The following is a 21,774-nucleotide window of genomic DNA, read 5'->3' on the forward strand; positions in this document are numbered from 1 at the left end:
CTTTCTTTCTTTCTTTCTTTCTTTCTCTCTTTCTCTCTTTCTTTCTCCTTTTTCTTTCTTTCTGACAGAGTCTCGCTCTGCCACCAGGCTGGAGTGCTGTGGTGCAATCTCGGCTTACTGAAACCTCCACTTCCCAGGTTTAAGTGATTCTCCTGCTTCAGCCTCACGAGTAGCTGGGATTACAGGCTCACACCACCACACCCAGCTAATTTTTGTATTTTTAGTAGAGACGGCATTTCACCATGTTGACCAGGATGGTCTTGATCTCTTGACCTTGTGATCTGCCTGCCTTGGCCTCCCAAAGTGCTGGGATTACAGGTGTGAACCACCACACCGGGCCTTAACATGGGATTCTTAATGGGCCAGCTGGTAACGACCATGGGCAGGCATAGCTTTCCGGTGGGTTCTTTAGTTAGGTAGGGTCACTTCGTGCACTATGAGATCAGGTGGTGCACTTTGCTGGGCTCTGCTGTATAAAGGGACCACTGGTTGCTCTCTGAGGTTAGGTGGAGCTGGTGCCAGGGCACTGCAATTGCCTCTGATCAGGCAGGATTGCAGTCAGTATTTCCTTACTTGTCAGTACTGCTGTTTGTCTTCTGAAGTTGGGCAGGGCTGCACAGTGGGCTCCAAGTTGGGTGTGGTCACTGCTTGGTTTCTCAGAATGGGTGTGACCAGAGATTATGCTCTGTAGAAATGCATGTTTCAGGCTTGTCTTTCTGCCTGGGTATATCCTTTTGCTGAACTCTGAGGCTGGGCCAAGTTACTGTTAAGATTTCTTGGTTGGGCGGGACTAGTGACTATGTTTCACAGGCACATGCAGTTGTTGCTTGCCTTGCTGCCCTGGGCCACATCTCTATTTAGAGTCCAGCGTCAAGCAGGACCAGGGGCCATGCTCTGCAGAAATGGTGATGGGTCTCTCCCTGCCTGGGCAGAGCCTTGGGGTGAGCTTAGAGGCTGGGCTGAGTCTCTCTTTGGACTCCTGAACTGGGCAGGGCCAATGGCTATACTCTGCAGTAGTGCATGATGGCAGGTGTCTCCTTGCCTAGGCGGAACCTCAGGGTGAACTTAGAGGCTAGGCCAAGTCTCTATTCAGGCTTCTGGGTTACGCAGGGCCATTGGCTATACTCTGCAGAAGCATATGGTGCTGGGTGTTGCCCTGACCGTGTGGAGCTTAGACACTGGTCAGAGTCTTTATTTAGACATGACCAGATGTATTAGATGTATTTAGATGTATTAGATGTGGCCAGTGGCTATGCTTCACGGAAGTGCACTCTGGTGGTTTACAGTCCACCTGAGTGGAGCCTTGGGATGGGATCTGAGGCTGGGCAGGGTGGCTGGCTAGGAATTCAAGCCCTAGTAGAACTACTGATCATCTTTTTGGGAGTGACTAGATTGGTTTTGCGGGTCAGTATTGGCTACTGGCTGGTATCAACCTTACGAGGTGAAGTTTTTTGCTTTTCTTGATTCTATGGTCCACAAGGAGGTGCCAGTGTCATTCACAAGTTTTGAGATTTTCACAAAGGTGTTCTTTTCTGTGGATAGTTGTTAGTTGGAATTTCTGTGGAGGTGGGGGAATACTGAAACCAGTTACCTCCTATTCTGCCAACTTGCTGACAACTTCATTACTTTTTTTTTTTTAATAAGAGACAAAGTCTCACTCCATTGCCTAGACTGGAGGTACAGTGGTGTGATCAGAGCTCACTGCAGCCTTGAACTCTTGGGCTCTAGCAATTCTCCTACCTTAGCTTCCTGAGTAGCTAGGACTACAGGCATGTGCCACCATGACTGGCTAAATTTTTTTATTTTTATTTTTTTGTAGAGACAAGATCTTGCTATGTTGCCCAGGCTGGTCTCAAACTCCTAGCCTCAAGCAATCCTCACACCTCAGCCTCCCAAAGCACTAGAATTACAGGCATGAACCACTGCACCCAGCTCAATTCATTCCTTTTTATAGCTCAATAATATTCCATTCTAATGATGTATCACATTTTGTTAATTCATTCATTATTTTATAAATTTGAATTGTTTCTTGTTTTGGATTTTATTGTGAATAGTGATACTATGAACATTTTTTCACAAGCATTAATTTTAGTACCATTTTCAGTTCTTTTGGGTATATCCTCAGAAGTGGAATTACTGTATCACATGGCAATTTTATGTTTAACATTTTGAAAAACTTACAGACTGTTTTCCAGCATGGCTGCCCCATTTACATACCCACTGGCAATGTTTGAAGGTAACAATTTCTCCACTTCCCCATTGACATTTGTTATTATTTCAGTTTTATTATTGTCATCTTAGTGAGTATGAAGTGAGTATGAACCACATTCTATTATAGATTTGATTTGCATTTCTTAGGTGAGTAATTTTGTTAGGAATCTTTTCATGTGCTTATTGGTCATTCATACATCTTCTGAGGAGAAATGTCTATTCAGATGGTTTGACCATTTAAAAATTGTACTTTTTTTGTCTTTATTATTGAGTCGGGAGAGTTCTTCATAAACTCTGGATATAAGACTCATATCACATATATGATCCACACTTTTTATTTTGTATTTTTATGTTTGAGACAAGATCTCACTCTGTCACCCAGGCTGAGTGCAGTGGCGTGATTGCAGCTTCTGGGCTCAGGCAATCCTCCCACTTCAGCTTCCTGAGTAGCTGGGACGACAGGCACATGCCAACATGTCTGGCTAATTTTTGTATTTTTTGTAGAGATAGGGTTTTGCCATGTTACCCAGGCTGGTCTCAAACTCCTGGGCTCAAGTGATCCTCCCACCTTGGCCTCCTAAAGTGCTGGAATTACAAGTGTGAGCCACTGTGACTGGCCATGATCTGCACTTTAAATCCTACTTTCTTTTGGCCTCCTTGGATTCAGACAGGAATCAGCTGTTAATATCATAGAAGATCCCCTATATGTGATGAGTAGCTTATTTCTTGCTACTTTCAAGATTTCCTCTTTGTTTTTGCTTTCAGCAATATGACTACAATGTATTTAGGTGTAAATCTTTTAAATTTGTTGAATTTCCTGGATATGTAAATTAATGTCTTTCATTAAATTTGGGAAGATTTTGCCACTATTTCTAACATATTCTTTCTGTCTTTTCTCTTCTCTCCCAGTAGAACTTCTATTAGGTGTATGTTAGTATGCTTGATGGTGTGACACAGGTTTTAGGCTCTGTTAATTTTTTTTTCATTCTTTTCTCATCCTGCTCTTCAGACTAGATGCTCTCAATTGGCCTATCTTCATGTTCACTGATTCTTTTTTTTTTTTTTTTTTGGTCATTTGAAATCTGCTGTTGGAACCCACGTAGTGATTTTTTATTTCCATTACTGTATTTTTCAGCTCCAGAATTTCCATTTGGTTTCTTTCTGTAATTTCTACCTCTTTATTGATATTCCCTATTTTTTGAGACATCAATTTCCTGGTTTTCTTTCGTTCTTTGTCTGTTTTCTTTAGTTCTTTGATCATATTTTCATTTAAAGTCTTTGTCTACTAAGTCCAATGCCTGGGCTTCCTTATAGACAGTTTCTATTAATTTCTCTTTTTTTCCTGTGAATCAACCATACTTTTTTGTTTTCCTGCATGCCTCATAATTTTTTGTTGAATACTAGACATTTGGAACATTGTAATGTGGCAACTCTGGACATCAGATTCTCCTCCTTCTCCACAGTTTGGTGTTGCTGTTTGTTATAAATTGTTGTTGTTGGCTTATATCATGACTTTTCTAAACTATATGTAAAATCTGCGTTTTTTTCTCATATGTTGCCACTGACATCTGTGTCTTATTATCACAGTGGTTAGCTAGTGTTTGACAGAGTTATCTTAAATGTCTGAGGAAAAAAAAAAAAAAGAAGGAAAGGAAGGAAAGATGCAAGCAAGCAAAGAAGAGAAGAGAAAAGAAAAATTTAAAAAGAAAACCATGGGCCAGGCATGGTGACTCATGCTTGTAATCCCAGCACTTTGGGAGGCTGAGGCAGGAGGATCACTTGAGCTCAGGAGTTCCAGACCAGCCTGGGCAACATAGTGAGACCCTGTCTCTACAAATAACAAAAAAAAATTAACCAGGCATGGTGGTGCATGCCTGTGGTCCCAGCTACTCAGAAGGCTGAGGCAGGAGGATCACCTGAGCACAGGTCAAGGATGCATTAAGTCGTGATCTCTCTACTGTACTCCAGCTGGGTGACAAAGTGAGACCCTCTCTAAAAAAAAAAAAAAAAAAAAAAAAAAATGCCTGGGCGCAGTGGCTCACACCTGTAATCCTAGCACTTTGGAAGGCCAAGGTGGGCAGATTGATTGAGCCCAGGAGCCAGGAGTTCAAGAGCAGCCTGGCAATGTAATGAAATCCCATCTCTACAAAATATACAAAAATTAGCTGGCTGTGGTGGTGTGTGCCTGTGGTCCCAGCTACTTGGGAGGCTGAGGTGGGAGGATTGCTTGAGCTTAGGAGGTTGAGGCTGCAGTATGCTGTGATTGTGCCACTGCACTCCAGTCTGGGTGACAAAGTGAGGCCCTGTCTCAAATTAATTAATTAATTAAAATAAAGAAAAAAATGAAAAAGAAAAAAAGTACTATTCTAGTTTTTGCAGATCTTAGCTAGAGTGTTTAAAATTCTGTCTTATCTTTCACTTCCTGTTCATGTGGAGACTGAAAGCCAGTCATAGCTGAAATATTAGGGTCTTCTCAGGCGTTTCCTGAGCACATGTCCAGCATTGGTATACCTGTGACTTTCTCAATTCCACATTATATGAATCATCTTTCAAAAGCCCTTATTTCTGCCTGTATCTCCTTTTTTAATCTCCACTTTCTTTATCTTTTTGGTTTGTCTGTTCACTGTTGTCCCTTGACCCAGGCTATGGAAGACAACATCTACGCTTTAAATGATTTCAGCAGAAGTCACATGAGAAGCCACTCCAGCCCTGGGAAAGCTCTGAGTAAGGCAAAACAAAGGCAAACTTTCGTGCTAGTCCTTAAGGAAGCTGCCAGACAGGTTGAGACTCACAACTACAATTCTTTGAGGATAAGGTCCATATTGCTTCCTGTGGCACTGGGAACTTGCACTAAGAGTATAGGCTGCCATTCTCACAGCTGCCACCATCTGGGGTGTGGGGGATGGTAAGCAAGCATTTTTTTCCACTATTGAATATTTTATTCATTTCTTTTTTTTAATACTTTAAGTTCTAGGGTACATGTGCACAACGTGCAGGTTTGTTACATATGTGTACATGTGCCATGTTGATTTGCTGCACCCATTAACTCGTCATTTACATTAGATATTTCTCCTAATGCTATCCCTCCGCCACCCCCTACCACACGACAGGCCCTGGTGTGTGATGTTCTCTGCCCTGTGTCCAAGTGTTCTCATTGTTCAGTTTCCACCTATGAGTAAGAACATGTGGAATTTGGTTTTCTGTCCTTGCCATAGTTTGCTCAGAATGATGGTTTCCACCTTCATCCATGTCCCTTCAAAGGCCATGAACTCATCCATTTTTTATGGCTGCATAGTATTGCATGGTGAATATGTGCCACAGTTTCTTAATCCAGTCTATCCTTGATAGACATTTGGGTTGGTTCCAAGTCTCTGCTATTGTGAATGGTGCTGCAATAAACATACGTGTGCATATGTCTTTATATTAGCATGATTTATAATCCTTTGGGTACACATCCAGTAATGGGATCGCTGGGTCAAATGATATTTCTAGTTCTAGATCCTTAAGGAATCGCCACACTATCTTCCACAATGATTGAACTAGTTTATGCTCCCACCGACAGTGAAAAAACTTCCCTATTTCTCCACATTCTCTCCAGCACCTGTTGTTTCCTGACTTTTTGATGATTTCCTTTCTAACTGGTGTGAGATGGTATTACATTGTGGTTTTGATTTGCATTTCTCTGATGACCAGTGATAATGAGCATTTTTTCATGTGTTTGTTGGCTACATAAATGTCTTCTTTTGAAAAGTGTCTGTTCATATCCTTTGCCCAATTTTTGATGGGGTTGTTTGATTTTTTTTTTTTTTTGTAAATTTGTTTAAGTTCTTTGTAGATTCTGGATATTAGCCCTTTGTCAGATGGGTAGATTACAAAAATTTTCTCCCATTCTGTAGGTTGTCTGTTCACTCTGATGGCAGTTTCTTTTGCTGTGCAGAGGCTCTTTAGTTTAATTAGATCCCATTTGTCAATTTTGGCTTTTGTTGCCATTGCTTTTGGTGTTTTAGTCACGAAGTCCTTGCCCATGCCTATGTCCTGAATGGTATTGCCTAGGTTTTCTTCTAGGGTTTTGATGGTTTTTGGTCTAACATTTAAGTCTCTAATCCATCTTGAATTAATTTTTGTATAAGGTGTAAGGAAGGGATCCAATTTCAGCTTTCTACATATGGCTAGACAGTTTTCCCAGCACCATTTATTAAATAGGGGATCATTTCCCCATTTCTTGTTTTTGTCAGGTTTGTCAACGATCAGATGGTTGTATATGTGTGGTGTTATTTCTGAGGCTTCTATTCTGTTCCATTGGTCTATATCTCTGTTTTGGTACAGTACCATGCTGTTTTGGTTACTGTAGCCCTGTAGTATAGTTTGAAGTCAGGTAGCGTGATGCCTCCAGCTTTGTTCTTTTGGCTTAGGATTGTCTTGGCAATGCGGACTCCTTTTTGGTTCCATATGAACTTTAAAGTGGTTTTTTTCCAATTCTGTGAAGACAGTCATTGGTAGCTTGATGGGGATGGCATTGAATCTATAAATTACCTTGGGTGGTATGGCCATTTTCACGAGAATGATTCTTCCTATCCATGAGCATGGAATGTTCTTCCATTTGTTTGTGCCCTCTTTTATTTCGTTGAGCAGTGGTTTGTAGTTCTCCTTGAAGAGGTCCTTTACATCCCTTGTAAGTTGGATTCCTAGGTATTTTATTCTCTTTGAAGCAGTTGTGGATGGGAGTTCACTCATGATTTGGCTGTTTGTCTGTTATTGGTGTATAGGAATGCTTGTGATTTTTGCACATGGATTTTGTATCCTGAGACTTTGCTGAAGTTGCTTATCAGCTCAAGGAGATTTTGGGCTGAGACGATGGGGTTTTCTAAATATACAATCATGACATCTGCAAACAGGGATAATTTGACTTCCTCTTTTCCTAATTGCATACCCTTTATTTCTTTTGCCTGCCTGATTGCTCTGGCCAGAACTTCCAACACTATGTTGAATAGGAGTGGTGAGAGAGGGCATCCCTGTCTTGTGCCAGTTTTCAAAGGGGATGCTTCCAGTTTTTGCCCATTCAGTATGATATTGGCTGTGGGTTTGTCATAAATAGCTCTTATAATTTTGAGATATGTTCCATCGTTATCAAGTTGAGAGATTTTAGCATGAAGGGCTGTTGAATTTTGTCAAAAGCCTTTTTCTGCATCTATTTAGATAATCATATGGTTTTTGTCTTTGGTTCTGTTTATATGCTGGATTACGTTTATTGATTTTTGTATGTTGAAGCAGCCTTGCATCCCAGGGATGAAGTCCACTTGATCATGGTGGATAAGCTTTTTGATGTGCTGCTGGATTCGATTTGCCAATATTTTATTGAGAATTTTTGTATCGATGTTCATCAGGGATATTGGTCTAAAATTCTCTCTTTTTGTTGTGTCTCTGCCAGGCTTTGGTATCAGGATGATGTTGGCCTCATACAATGAGTTAGGGAGGATTTAAGAGGGAACATTTTCAAAGTCATTCTATGAGGCTAGAATTACCCTAATACCAAAGCCAGAGAATGATACTACAAGAGAAGATAAACCACAGAAAAATATCCACGATGAATATTGATGCAAGAATCTGCAATAAAATGCTATCAAACATTATTCAACAGCACATTAAAAGGATTATACACCATGACCAAGTGGGATTTATCACTGGGATGCAAGAGTGGGTCAATATATGCAAATCAATAAATGCAATAACCACATTACTAGAATGAAAGATAAAAATCACATAATCACTTTGATAGGTACAGAAAAAACATTTAACAATATTTAACACCCTTTCATGATAAAAACCCTCAGCAAACTAGGAATAGAAGGAAATTGTCATGGGATCCTTGGGGTGTCACTTTTCCAGCCAGAAGCCTCTGTGGCTGGTGGCACCTTTGTCTGAGTTTTGCTCAGGCCCACTGGGCTCATTCCACCCACTCGGCCTGGCAGGCTGTGCTCAGCTTGTGCTACCAGCCCAGATCCTGTGCCTGCCAAGGGTGAGCCAGGCATAGAGTGGTGAGGGGTGTGTGAATGAGCAAGCATAGGGTCTGGCTACTGTGCACAGCCAGGCACACCAGCTGCTGTGGTGGGGCAGGCAGCTCCAGGCCCTGGCACAGGCGCTGGATCCCTGCTGCAGTTGGATTAGGTGTACCACAGGCAGCTTCCACTGTGGGCACTGGGAAACATGGTGGCACCAGGAACCACAGAGCCCCAAAGAGGGTGTCATAGCCCTGGCTTTGGGAGTTTCTAAGTCTGGGCTTCCCGAAGGGCTGCACGTCTTCTTTTCTTCTCTCTTCTCTCCTTCTTTCTTCTCTCCTTCTCATCACCTGCAATGTGGTGGACGAGGGGTGTGTTTCAGCCCTGTTTGTATTACAGCTTTGTTACTCCCACCATTTGGCAGGTCTCGAGTTCTTGTCCCACATCCAGGAAGAATGAGGTACATGGACATCTGGAAGGTGAGCAAGGTGAAGCGGTGCTTTATTGAGCAACGGTACAGCTCTCAAGAGACCTAAAGTGGGTAGCTCTTTTCTCCAGGCAGGTCCTCCTGATGAGTGCAACTCTCAGCAGAGAGGAGACCCAGAGTGGGTAGCTCCTATCTGCAGGCAGGTTGTCCCCATTGTCTTCCTGAGTCTGGCTGAGTCTGGAGTTTTCATGGGTTTCAGAGGGGAGGAAGTGTGTGCTGACTGGTACATGAGTGGCCATGGGTGGGCCGAGAAAAAGCATCATAAATTCTCATTCTGGTCTGTGGAACTGGCAGCCCAGACCCCAGGCTTCAGGTTATCCCTGGCCTGAAGGTGGGTTTCACCAGAGACTTGCCCCTTTCTGCCCAGGAGCCTGTCTGCCTCCTGCTGCTGTTCAGGGTGCCCAGGCTGTGTGTGCCAAGGGGTGCCTGCAGTCCTGCACTGAGCCCCCTTCAGCCCCCCTCTGCCTCCTTCCCATGCTTGTTGGCACCCGAAGTCCAGAGAGGGCTGAGGTGGCAGGGGGCTGGTGTGTCAGTGCTGCTCCGAGCACGTGCACACCTGGCTGGGTTGTGACAATGCCCAGGTTCAGCCACAACTTTGCTCCAAACTTGGAGTGGTTGCTGTGAGTGGGGATAGACTAGGCAGTGGGAGCAGGCACTTTTGAGCCTGTGGGGGCAGGGGAGCTCCCTGGGCCCCTGAGAGCACACGGATGCCCAGGTCTGCAGCTGCAGCTGGGCTCCCAGCAGCTCCATGGAGTGCACAGCCCCAGCCACGCACCCCCCACTGCAGCTGGCGTCTTTGCAGCAGCTGCTCCAGACAGGACACTACTGCCATCAAAATTACCTCAACATAATGAAGGCCATAACGAAAAGTCCACAGCTAACATCACGGTCAATGGCAAAAGACTGAAAGCTTTTACTCTTTCAGGAAGAAGACAAAGATGCCCCATTCATTATTTCTATTCTATATACAGTATATTATATATAGTATTGGAAGTTCTAGCCAGGGCAATAAGGCCATAAGAAAGGCATTCAAATAGGAAAGGTAGAAGTAACATTATTTATGTTCACAGATGGCATGATCTTCTATGTAGAAATCCCAAAAGATTCCACAAAAAAAAATTGTTATAACTAACAAACAATTCAGTAAATTTACAGGGTACAAGAGAAATATATAAAAATCAGTTGCATTTATATACACTAACAATGAACCATGTGGGTGGGAAATTGAGAAAACAATTCCATTTACAGTAGCATCAAAAATAATGAAATACTGAGGGAAAAAATTTGACTAACAAGGTGAAAGACTTGTGCACTGTACACTGAAAACTAAAAAACATTGCTGAAGGAAATTAAAGACACTAATTAATAGAAACATACCCCATGTTTCTAGATGACTTAAACATTGTTAAAATGTTAATACTATCCAAAAGGATCTCCTGATTCAGTGTAATCCCTGTAGAAATTCCAATGCTTTTTTGTTTTTTTAGAAACAGAAAAATCCGTCTTACATTTTGTATGGAATCTCAAGGGACTTCAAGCATCCAAAACAACCTTGAAAAGAAGAACAAAGTTGGAGGCCTCACACTTCCTGATTTCAAAACTTACCACAAAACTATAGTAATCAAAATAGTGTGACACTAGGATAAAGATAGACATATAGACCAATATAATAGAATAGAGGGCCCAGAAATACATCCTTCCTATATGGTTAAATGATTTTTGATGGGGTGCCAAGGATTGCCTTTGCAACAAATTGTGTAGGGAAAATTGGATATCCACATGCAAAAGAATGAAGTAGGAGTCTCACATATTAGGGCTCTCCAGAGAAATAGAACCAGGGGAATGAATATCAAATATCTATCTATATAGATAGATATGTGTGTGTGTGTGCGTGCATGTATGCATGTGTGTGTGTGTTAGCTCATGTGATATGTGATTATGAAGGCTGAGAAGTCCCATGATCTATCATCTGTAAGCTGGAGATTCAGGAAGGCCTGTGGAGTAGTTCAAATGCCTGAGAGCCAGAGAACTGATGGTATGAATTCCAGTCCAAGTCTGAAAGCCTCCTGAGGATTGAGAGCACTGAGGGCAGGAGGAGATTTATGTTAAAGCTCAAGTAGTCAAGGGGAGAATGAATTTAATCTTCCTCTACATTTTTGTTACATTGAAACTCTCAACAGATTGAAGGATGCCTAACTACTCTGAAGAGGGCCATCTGCTTTATTCATTTCACCATTTGAAATGCTAATCTCTTCCTGGAAACACCCTGACAGACACCCAGAAATAATGTTTAACCAGATAGATATCTGCACATCCCTTGGCCCGTTCAAATTGGAAAATGAAATTAAATATCATAACCATATAAAACATTAACTCTAGAGAAAACATTGGGGGAAACGCTTCAAGACATTGGTCTGGGCAAAGATTTCTTGAGCAATATCTCACAAGCACAGGCAGCCAAAGCAAAAATGGACAAATGGGATCACATCAAATTAAAAAGCTTCTGCGCAGCAAAGGAAACAAACCCACGGAATGGGAGAAAATATTTGCAAACTATCCATCTGACAAGGGATTAATAACCAGAATACATTAGGAGCTCAAGCAACTCTACAGGAAAAAAATCTAGTAATCTGATTTAAAAATGTACAAAAGATTTGAATAGATATTTCTCAAAAGAAGACATACAAATGGCAAACAGGTATATGGAAAGGTGCTCAATATCATTGATCATCAGAGAAATGCAAATCAAAACTATAGTGAGATGCCATCTTAAAATGACTTTTTTTCCAAAAGTCAGGAAATAACAAATGCTGGCAAGGATGTGATGGCTCAGGCACATTTGTCATTAATCTGCTAGCTGACTCTGTTGTGAAGGGGAAGCACATGGGTTGACCGGTCCCTCACCTCTAGCAAGATGTGCTCCGTTAGCTTCTCCAAGTCTTGGGCCAGGTATGTTGCAGCTCCATGGCAAAGAGCACCAAGTTCTTTAGCACGCTACCTACATGAATAAGGTTAGAGGAGGTGAGAGACAGACATAAGTTCTAGTATGGCCTGGGGAGATCCAGATTGTCATCATGGATTTCAGTGTGTCCTCACACTCCCCATTGTTTTTTTAAAAAACAAATTTATTGATGTAGAATTTACATCCCATACAATTCACCCACTTTAAGTGTACAATTAAATGATTTTTGGTAAATGGAGTTGTGCAATCATTGCTACAATCCAGTTTTAGAACATTTTCATCACCCCAGTAAAATCCCTTGTGATTTTTTAAACTTCATCTTTGTTCCCATCCTAGTCCCAGACAATCACTAATCTATTTTCTGACTCTAAAGATTTTTTAAAAGCTTGAGAAATAATTGACATACCATAAAATTTATTTATTTAAGCATACAATTCAGTGGGTTTTAAAACTTGTGGCAAGAACACATAGCATGAGATCTATCCTCTTAACAAAATTTCAAGTATACAGTACAGCAGTGGTCTCCAACCTTTTTGGCACCAGGGACCAGTTTTGTGGCAGACAATTTTTCCACGTACTGGTGGGTGAGTGGTGGGTGGTTTCAGGATGATTCAAGTGCATTACATTTATTGTGCACTTTATTTCTATTATTATCACATTGTAATGCATAATTAAATAATTATACAACTCACCATAATGTAGAATCAGTGGAAGCCCTGAGCTTGTTTTCCTGCAATTAGATGGTCCCATCTGGGGGTGATGGAAGACAGACAGTGACAGATCATCAGGCATTAGATTCTCATAAGGAGTTTGCAACCTAGATCCCTCACATGTGTAGTTCACAATAGGGTTTGTGTTCCTTTGATAATCTAATACTGCTGCTGATCTGACAGGAGCAGAACTCAGGCGGTAATGCGAGTGATGAGGAGCAGCTGTAAATACAGATGAAGCCTCACTCGCTTGTCTGCTTCTCACCTCCTGCTGTGCAGCCTGGCTCCTAACAGGCCACAGACCAGTACTGGTCCATGGCCCAGGGGTTGGGGATCCCTGTAGTACAGTATTGTTGAGTGCAATATACAATGTTTTACATCAGAGCTCTAGAACTTACTCATCTTGCATAGTGGAAACTTTCTACCCTTTAGCCATCATCCCCCCATTTTCCTCTCACCCTGCTCCTGATAGCCATCATTCTGCCCTCTGCTTCTGTGAGTTTGACTATTTTTGATTCCATGTGTAAGTAAGATGATGCAGAATTTGTCTTTTGTGACAGGCTTATTTCACTTAGCATAATGTCCTCCAGGTTCATCCATGTTGTTACAAATGTCAGAATTTCCCTCCTTTTTAATGCTGATTAATATTGCATTGTATATTACATTTGCTTTATCCATACATTCATAGATAGACATTTAGTTTGTTTCCGCATCATGGCTGTTGTGAAGAAAGAAATGCTGCAATGAACATGGGAGTGCAAATACCTCTTGGATGTCCTGATTTCAATTCTTTTGGATAAATATACAGAAGTGTGATGGCTGGACCATATGGCATTTCTGTTTTTAATTTTTGAGGAAACTGCATACTGTTTTCCATAGTAGCAGCACCATTTTACATTTCTACATTTTACATTTCTACAATTGGAACTTTCCAACAAAAGTTACAATTTTTCTATATCTTCACCAATAATTGTTGTATTTTATTTTTTAAATAATGACCCTCCTAACAGGTGTGGGGTAATATCTCAATGTGGTTTTGATTTGCATTTCCCTGAAAATGAGTGACAGTGAGTACCTTTCCATGTAGCTGGTGGCCACTTGTCTTCTTTGGGAAAATATTTATTCAAGTCTTTCGTGCATTTCAAATCAAGTTATATATGATTTTAAACATTTTTCCTCATTCTGAAAGTTGCCTCTTTACCTCTTAACTCTGTTGTTTCATTTGCTGTCCAGAAAATATTCTGATGTAGTCCCACTTGTCTATTTTTGTATTTGTTACCTGTGCTTTTGGGGTCATATCCAAGAAAGCATTGCCAAGATCAATGTCATGAAGTTTTTTCCTTGTTTTCCTCAAGGAGTTATACTATTTAAGGTCTTACATTTAAGTCTTTAGTCCATCTTGACCTGATTTTTGTGTATGGTCTAAGGGTCTAATTATGTTCTTTTGCATGGGGCACTCCAGCTTTCCCAACACCATTTGTTGAAGACATTATCCTTAACCCATTGTCTATTCCTGCCAACTTTGTAAAAGATCAGTTGACAGTAGATGCATGGGTTTATTTCTGACTCTCTATTCTGTTCTGTAGTCCTATCTTTATGTCAGTACCATACTATTTCAACTACTGTAGCTTTGTAATATATTTTGACATAGGAAGTGTGATGTGGAGTCTTTAGGGTTTTCTATATATGCGATCATGTAATCTGTGAGCAGAGATAATTTTACTTCTTCCTTTCCAATTTAGATGCTGTATTAGTCCATTCTCATGCTGCTATGAAGAAATACCTAAGACTAGGTAATTTATAAAGAAAATGGGTTTAATTGACTTACAGTTCTGCATGCCTGGAGAGGCCGCAGGAAACTTAACAATCATGGTGGAAGGGGAAGCAAACACATCCTTCTTCACAAGGTGGCAGGAGAGAGAAGTGCTGAGCAAAGGGGGAAACGTCCCTTGTAAAACCAACAGATCTCGTGAGAACGAACTTACTATCATGAGAAGAGCATGGGGGGACCACTCCCATGATCTAGTCACCTCCCATGAGATCCCTCCCCTTACACATGTGGATTACAATTTGGATTACAATCCAAGATGAGATTTGGGTGGGGGACATGGATCCAGACCATATCATTCTGCCCCTGGCCCCTTCCAAATCTCATCTTTCTCACATTTCAAAACACAGTTATGCCTTCTCCTAACAGTTCCCCAAAGTTTTTGTTTGTTTGTTTGTTTGTTTGTTTGTTTGTTTGTTTTTGTTTGTTTCGAGACAGGATCTTGCTCTGTGGCCCAGGCTGGGGTGCAGTGGTGCAATCTCAGCTCACTGCAAGCTCCGCCTCCTGGGTTCATGCCATTCTCCTGCCTCAGCCTCCCAAGTAGCTGGGACTATAGGCTCCCGCCACCATGCCCAGCTAATTTTTTGTATTTTTAGTAGAGATGGGATTTCACCGTGTTAGCCAGGATGGTCTTGCTCTCCTGACCTCGTGATCTGCCCACCTCGGCCTCCCAAAGTGCTGGGATTACAGGTGTGAGCCACTGTGCCCAGCCTACAGTTCCTCAAAGTTTTATTTCAGCTTTAACCCAAAAGTCTAAGTCCATAGTCTCATCTGAGACAAAGTAAGTCCCTTCTGCCCGTGGTCCCGTACAATCAAAAGCAAGTTAGATACTTCCTAGATACAATGGAGGTATAGGCATTGGATAAATACACCCATTTCAAATGGGAGACATTGGCCCAAACAAAGGGGCTATAGGCCCCATGCAAGTCTGAAATCCAACGAGGTAGTAATTAAATCTTAAAGCTCTGAAATAATCTCCTTTGACTCCATGTCTCACATCCAGCTCATAAGTGGGAGCTGAACAATGAGAACACATGACACAGTGAGGGGAACAACACACACTGGGACCTGTCTCGGGGGAGAGCATCAGAATAAATAACTAACGCATGTGGGGCTTAATACCTAAGGGATGGGTTGATAGGTGCAGCAAACCACCATGGCACATGTTTACCTATCTAACAAACCTGCACATCTTGCACATGTATCCCAGAATATAAAATAAAATAAAATAAATAATAAAAAATTAAATTAAATTAGAAAGAAAAAAGAAAATACGAATATCCAGCCCTAAGAACAAAAAACAAACAAACAAAAAACTAAGGAGGGGATGTTAACTCTCATCACTCCTATTTGACATTGCAGTAGAAGTCCCAGCCAAAACAATAAAACAAGAAAAAGAAATAAAAGTTATGCAGATGGAAAATGGATAAATAAAATATCCTTATTCACAGGTGATAGATGATTGTCTACATAGAAAATTCCAAGTAATCTACTCAAAAAGCACCTAGAATTAATAAGTGATTTTAGCAAGGTTGCAGTATAGGTCAACCCACAGAAATCAATTGCATTTCTATACACTAATAGTTAACAAATAGAAACTGAAAATTTTAGACAATAACATTTACAATAGCTGCCTCAAAAGTGAAATATTTTAGTATAAATCTAACAAAATATGCATGGGATCTATATACTGAAAGGTATAAAATCTGATAAAAGAAATAAAAGAGACCCAAATAAATGGAGAGAAATGCTGTGCTCATGTGTTGGAAGACTCATGATTAAATAATGAGTCGTGTGTGTGTGTGTGTGTGTGCGTGTATTAGTTTCTCTCTCCCTCTCTCTCTCTATATATACACACATACATATATGGAAATTATGTAAAATCTATAAATTGGGTTGGAAAAAACTGATACTCTCTCTCTCTCTCTCTCTCTGTCCCAGAGAAATTTGATCAACTAGCTGGTCTCTCTCTATATGTGGGGGGGTGGGGGGTGTGGGAGAGAGAGAGAAAGAGAGAGAGAGATACAATATCAGTTCTCCCCAACCTGATTAATAGATTTTATACAATTTCAATCAAAATCCCACATGAAATTTTGTAGATATAGGGAAGCTGATTCTAAAAGTTATGTGAAAAATCAAAGAAACTGTAATATTCAAAATAATTTTGAGAAAGAATAATTAAGTGGAAGATCTCACATTGCTTGATTTTTTTTTTTTTCTTTTGAGTTGGAGTCTTGCACTGTCATCCGGGCTGAAATGCAGTGATGCGATCTCAGCTCACTGCAACCTCCGCCTCCCGGGTTCCAGCAATTCTCCTGCCTCAGCCTCCCAAGCATTGCTTGATTTTAAGACTTACCATAAAGCTATAGTGATCAAGACAGGGTAGTACTGGTGAAAAATTAGACATATAAATCAAAGGAACAAAAAATAAAGTCCAGAAATAGACCCAGAGAAATTTGGCCGATTGATTTTTTGATAAAGGACAAAGAAAATTCAATTGAGAAATTATAGCATTTCCAACAAATAGTGTTGGAACAATTCTTATGACAAAAACAAACAAACAAACAAAAAACAGAAAAAAAAAACCTTGACTTAAACTCCCCTCATTACGCAAAAATTAACTCAAAATAGATTATACATCTCAAGGCCAAATGTAAGAGTATTAAACATTTATAGAAAAACAGGAGAGGCCAGGTGTGGTGGCTTATGCCTGTAACCAGCACTCTGGGAGGCTGAGGTGGGCGGATCACCTGAGGTCAGGAGTTCAGTTCCACTCAGGTGGATCACCTGAGACCAGCCTGGCCAACATGGTGAAACCCTGTCTCGACTAAAAATACAAAAATTAGCTGGACGTGGTGGTGCATGCCTGTAATCCCAGCTACTTGGGAGGCTGAGGCAGGAGAATTGCTTGAACCCCAGCCTGGGCAACAAGAGTGAAACTCTGTCTAAAAAAAAGAAAGAGAGGAAAGAAGGAAGGAAGGAAGGAAGGAAAGAAAGAAAGACATAGGAGAAAATATTTTTGACCACAGTTATGCAAGGAGTTCTTAGATGTGATATCAAAAGCATGATCCACAAAAAAATCAAGAAATTAAACTTTATCAAAATTTAAACTTTTACCCTTAGAAAGGCACTGCTAAGAGAACAAAAGGACAAGGTACAATTTGAGAGAAAATAATTGCAAAGCACATATCTGACAAAGACTTTATCTATAATGTAAAGAACTCTGAGAACTCAACAGCAAGAAAACCCAATTTAAAAAATGGTCAAAACACTTGAGCAGACACTTCACCAAAGAAAACACGCAATAGCAAATGAGCACATGAAAAGACATTCAACATTATTAGCCATTAGGGAAATGCAAATTAAAACCATAAGATTCCACTACACATCCATTAGCTTGTGATAAGTTAGATTCACATTGTACTCCCCAGAACCACTAAAAAACAAAGAGTTATAGATAAAAAGCTAATAGAAGAAATAAAATGGAATATAAAAATAGTTCTTTAATCAAAAGAAGGCACGAAAGGACCATGAGGAGAACTGAAACCAGACGACACAATTAGAAAAAAGAAAGAAGGTATAATTAAATGAAATAATAATAATTACATCATATCTAAATGAAGCGAACACCCCAATTAAAGGCCAGAGATTGTCAGATTGGGTAAAAAAGTAAGACCCAACTATTTGTTATCTACAAAAGATGTACTTTATTTATTTAAAAGACAAGGTCTCACTCTGTTGCCCAGGCTGGGGTGCAATCACACAATCATAGCCCCCTACAGCCTCTAACTCCTGGGCTCAAGTGATTCTCCCTCCTCAGTCTCCTGAGTAGCTGGGACTACAGGTGTGTGCCACCACACCCTGTGAATTTTTAAATTTTTTGTAGAGACAGGGTCTTGCTATGTTGCCCAACCTGGCCTTGAACTCCCAGCCTCAAGCAAACCTCCCACCTTGTTCTCCCAAAGTGCTGGGACTAAAGGTATGAGCCACTGTGCCTAGCCAGGATATGCTCAAATGCAAAGATATAAATAGTTTCAAAGTAAACTAGTGGAAAAAATAAACCTTGCAAACAGTAAGCCTAGAAATGCCAGAGTGACAATATTACCAGACAAAATAGACTATAAGACAATGAGTATTAGAGAGAAAGAAGAATATTTCACTATAAAAAAGAGGTCAATATATCAGAAAGAAATGTAGTTGTGAACAGATATAACCACATAGCTTCAAAATATATGAAGCAAAAACTGTCAGGCCAAAAGAAATGGGCAAGACCATAGTTAGAGATTTTAACATACACCATTCAGTAAATAATAGAGGAGATAGAAAAAGATCAGAAAAGATATAGGAAATACGAATGACATTATCAACCACATTGACATAACTACTACTTATGAAATAGTACACCCAACAAATGAGATTATACATTTTTTCAAATGCGTACAGAATATTCATCAAGATAAACCAAACACTAGGCCATAAAACAACAATCGATTCCAAAAGTATTCTCAGAATATGTTCTATGGCAACAATGGCAGTAAATTCAGAATTAAAAACAACAAGATATCTAGAAAGGCCTTAAGATTAAACAATATCCTCTGAGTAACCCATGGATCAAAGAAGAAATCACAATGAAAATTAGAATATATTCCAAACTGATAACATATTAAAATTGGTGGGGTGTACTTAAAGCAAAGCTTAGAGGAAAATTTATAGCTTGAAATGTTTATGTTAGAAAGGAAGTAATAAAACCATGATCTCAGTTCATCTTAAGAAACTAGAAAAAAAAGAGCACATTAACCCTAATGAAAGGAGAAGTAGGGAAATAATACAGAGCAATAGTCAATGTAGTGGGAAACAGACAAGCAATAGAGAGAATTAGCAAAGCCAAGAGATGAGTCTTCAACTTGATTAATACAATCCATAAACACCTAACAAAACTGATCAGGAAAAGAGGAGTTAAAACACAAATAGCCAGTACCAAAAATGATAGAAGGATTATCACTACAGATCCTATGGATATCTCACAGGAAATAGGAGAATGTTATGATAAACTTTATGTCAATAAATTCAACAGTTTAGATGAAAGAGCCAAATAATTTGAAAAAATAGTATTAAAATTGACACAAGATAACATAGTAAGTCTAAATATCCCTATGTCTATTTTAAAATTGAATTTGTTATAGAAAATTTTCCCACAAAGATAGTTCCAAGCCCAGATATCTTCACTGGTTAATTCTATCAAACTTGTAGAGAAGATATATTATCAATCATACACAACTTCTTTCAGAAAATAGAGGAGAAGGAGACACTTCTCAACTCATTTTATATGGCCACCATAATCATGATACCAAGACCAAGAAAAGAAAATTATAGGCCAATATCACTCACAAACGCATACGTATAACTCCTTTAAGAATTAGTTGGAAACAAAAACTAACAATACATTAAAAAAAATGCACCCTGACCAAATGAGGTTATCTAAGGAATTCAGGTACAAAGTTAATTTAACATTCAAAAATAGGTCAATACACTGTAGTCAATTCATACCAAAGTATTTACTTTGAAATAAATTAAAAATGTAAGATGGATGAGTAAAGGAATGGATAGAGAAATAGATATATGATAAAGCAAGTACAGTAAAAGATTAATGGTATAATGTAGTTGGTGTGTATATGGTTCACCAAAAAATCCTTTCACTTTGGCCATACATTTGAAAATAATTTTTCTTTCTTTTTTTTTTTTTTTGAGGCAGAGTCTCTCTCTGTCGCCCAGGCTGGAGTGCAGCGGCCCGATCTCAGCTCACTGCAAGCTCCGCCTCCCAGGTTTACGCCATTCTCCTGCCTCAGCCTCCCGAGTAGCTGGGACTACAGGCGCCCGCCACCTCGCCCAGCTAGTTTTTTGTATTTTTTAGTAGAGACGGGGTTTCACCGGGTTAGCCAGGATGGTCTCGATCTCCCAACCTCGTGATCCGCCCGTCTCGGCCTCCCAAAGTGCTGGGATTACAGGCTTGAGCCACCGCGCCCGGCCGAAAATAATTTTTCGTAACAGAATTATGGAAAAAACAAATCAATTTAACCAACCATATTAATAGCATAAAGAAGAAAAAACATGACCACTTCAATAGATACAGAAAAAGCATTTGAAAAATCCAATACTCATTTATGATTTTTTAAAACTCTCAAGTAGGTATAGAAGGGAACTTCCTTAATCTGAGGAAAGACATCTCCCAAAATTTCTATCTAGCATCATACTTAGTAATGAAATCGTGAATTTCATCATTAAATTTTTCTTCACCTTAAGATAGGAAAAAAGCAAGGATATCTACTCTCATCATTTCTATTCAACATTGTACTGGTGATTCTAGTCATTGTAATAAATCAAGAAAAGGAAATAAAAGGCATGCCAGTTTGATAAGAAGAAATACAGCTGTCATTTACATGTGACATTATTTTTACAGAGAATTTACAAAACAACTATTAGAACTAATAAATGAGTTTATCAACATCTCAAGATGCAAGATCAATACAGAAATCAATTTATTTTTAGATGCTACTAGCAAAATAGAAAAATAAAAATTTCAAAAATCAGTTTATAATAGTGTTTTAAGACATAAAATACTTATAAATAAATCTACCAAAAGACATCTAATACCTGTACATTGAAAATTATGGAAAAAATGATAAGAGCATTTAAAGAAAACTTAAAAATTGGAGAGCCAGGTGCAGTGCTGTAATCCTAGCACTTTGGGATGCTGAGGTGGAGAGGATCACTTGAGGCCAGGAGTTCAAGACCAGCCTAGGTAACACAGTGAGACCCTGTTTCTATAAAACATTTAAAAAAATTAGCCAGGCGTGGTGGTGCACGCCTGTAGTCCCACCAACTTGGGAGGCTGAGGCAGGAGGATCTCTTGAACCCAGGAATTCAAGGCTGCAGTGAGTTATGATTGTGCAATTGCACTTCAGCCTAGGTGGCAGAGTGACCCTGTCTCAAAAAAAAAAAAAAAAAGAGATACGCCATGTTCTTGGATTGGAAGACTCAATATTGTAAAAAAGTAAATTCTTCCCCAAATTGATCTTTAGACTTTATGCAATCCCAAGCTCCTAGCAGGCTTTTCTGTAGAAATTCACAAGCTAGCTATAAAATGTGTGTGAAAATGTAAGTGACATACGTTAGTCCAGTCTTGAACAAGAAGAACGAACTTGCAGAACTTACACTCCTCACTTTCAAGTTTGCAAATCTTAAAGTAATCAAAATGGTGTGGCATTGGTCTAAGGATAATCAACTAAATAGATGAACTAGAATAAGAGTCTGTAAATTGACCCATACTTATACAGTCAGCTGATTTTCAATAAAAGCAGCAAAGCAAAACAATAGGGAAAAAAAGGTCTTTTCAATAAACGTAGTGAAATAACTGGAAAAATAACCTGTGAAGAAAAATTTAACTTCAACTCCCACTCTTCACCATATACAAAATTTAATTTGAGATGGATCAGAGTCCTAAACATAGGCACTAAACTGTAAAGCTTTCAGAAGAAAGCACAGGACAATACCTTCAGGATGTGAGGGTAGACAAAGATTCC

The sequence above is a fragment of the Papio anubis genome, chromosome X (assembly GCF_008728515.1).
Source record: "Papio anubis isolate 15944 chromosome X, Panubis1.0, whole genome shotgun sequence".
NCBI classification, from domain to species: Eukaryota; Metazoa; Chordata; class Mammalia; order Primates; family Cercopithecidae; genus Papio; species Papio anubis.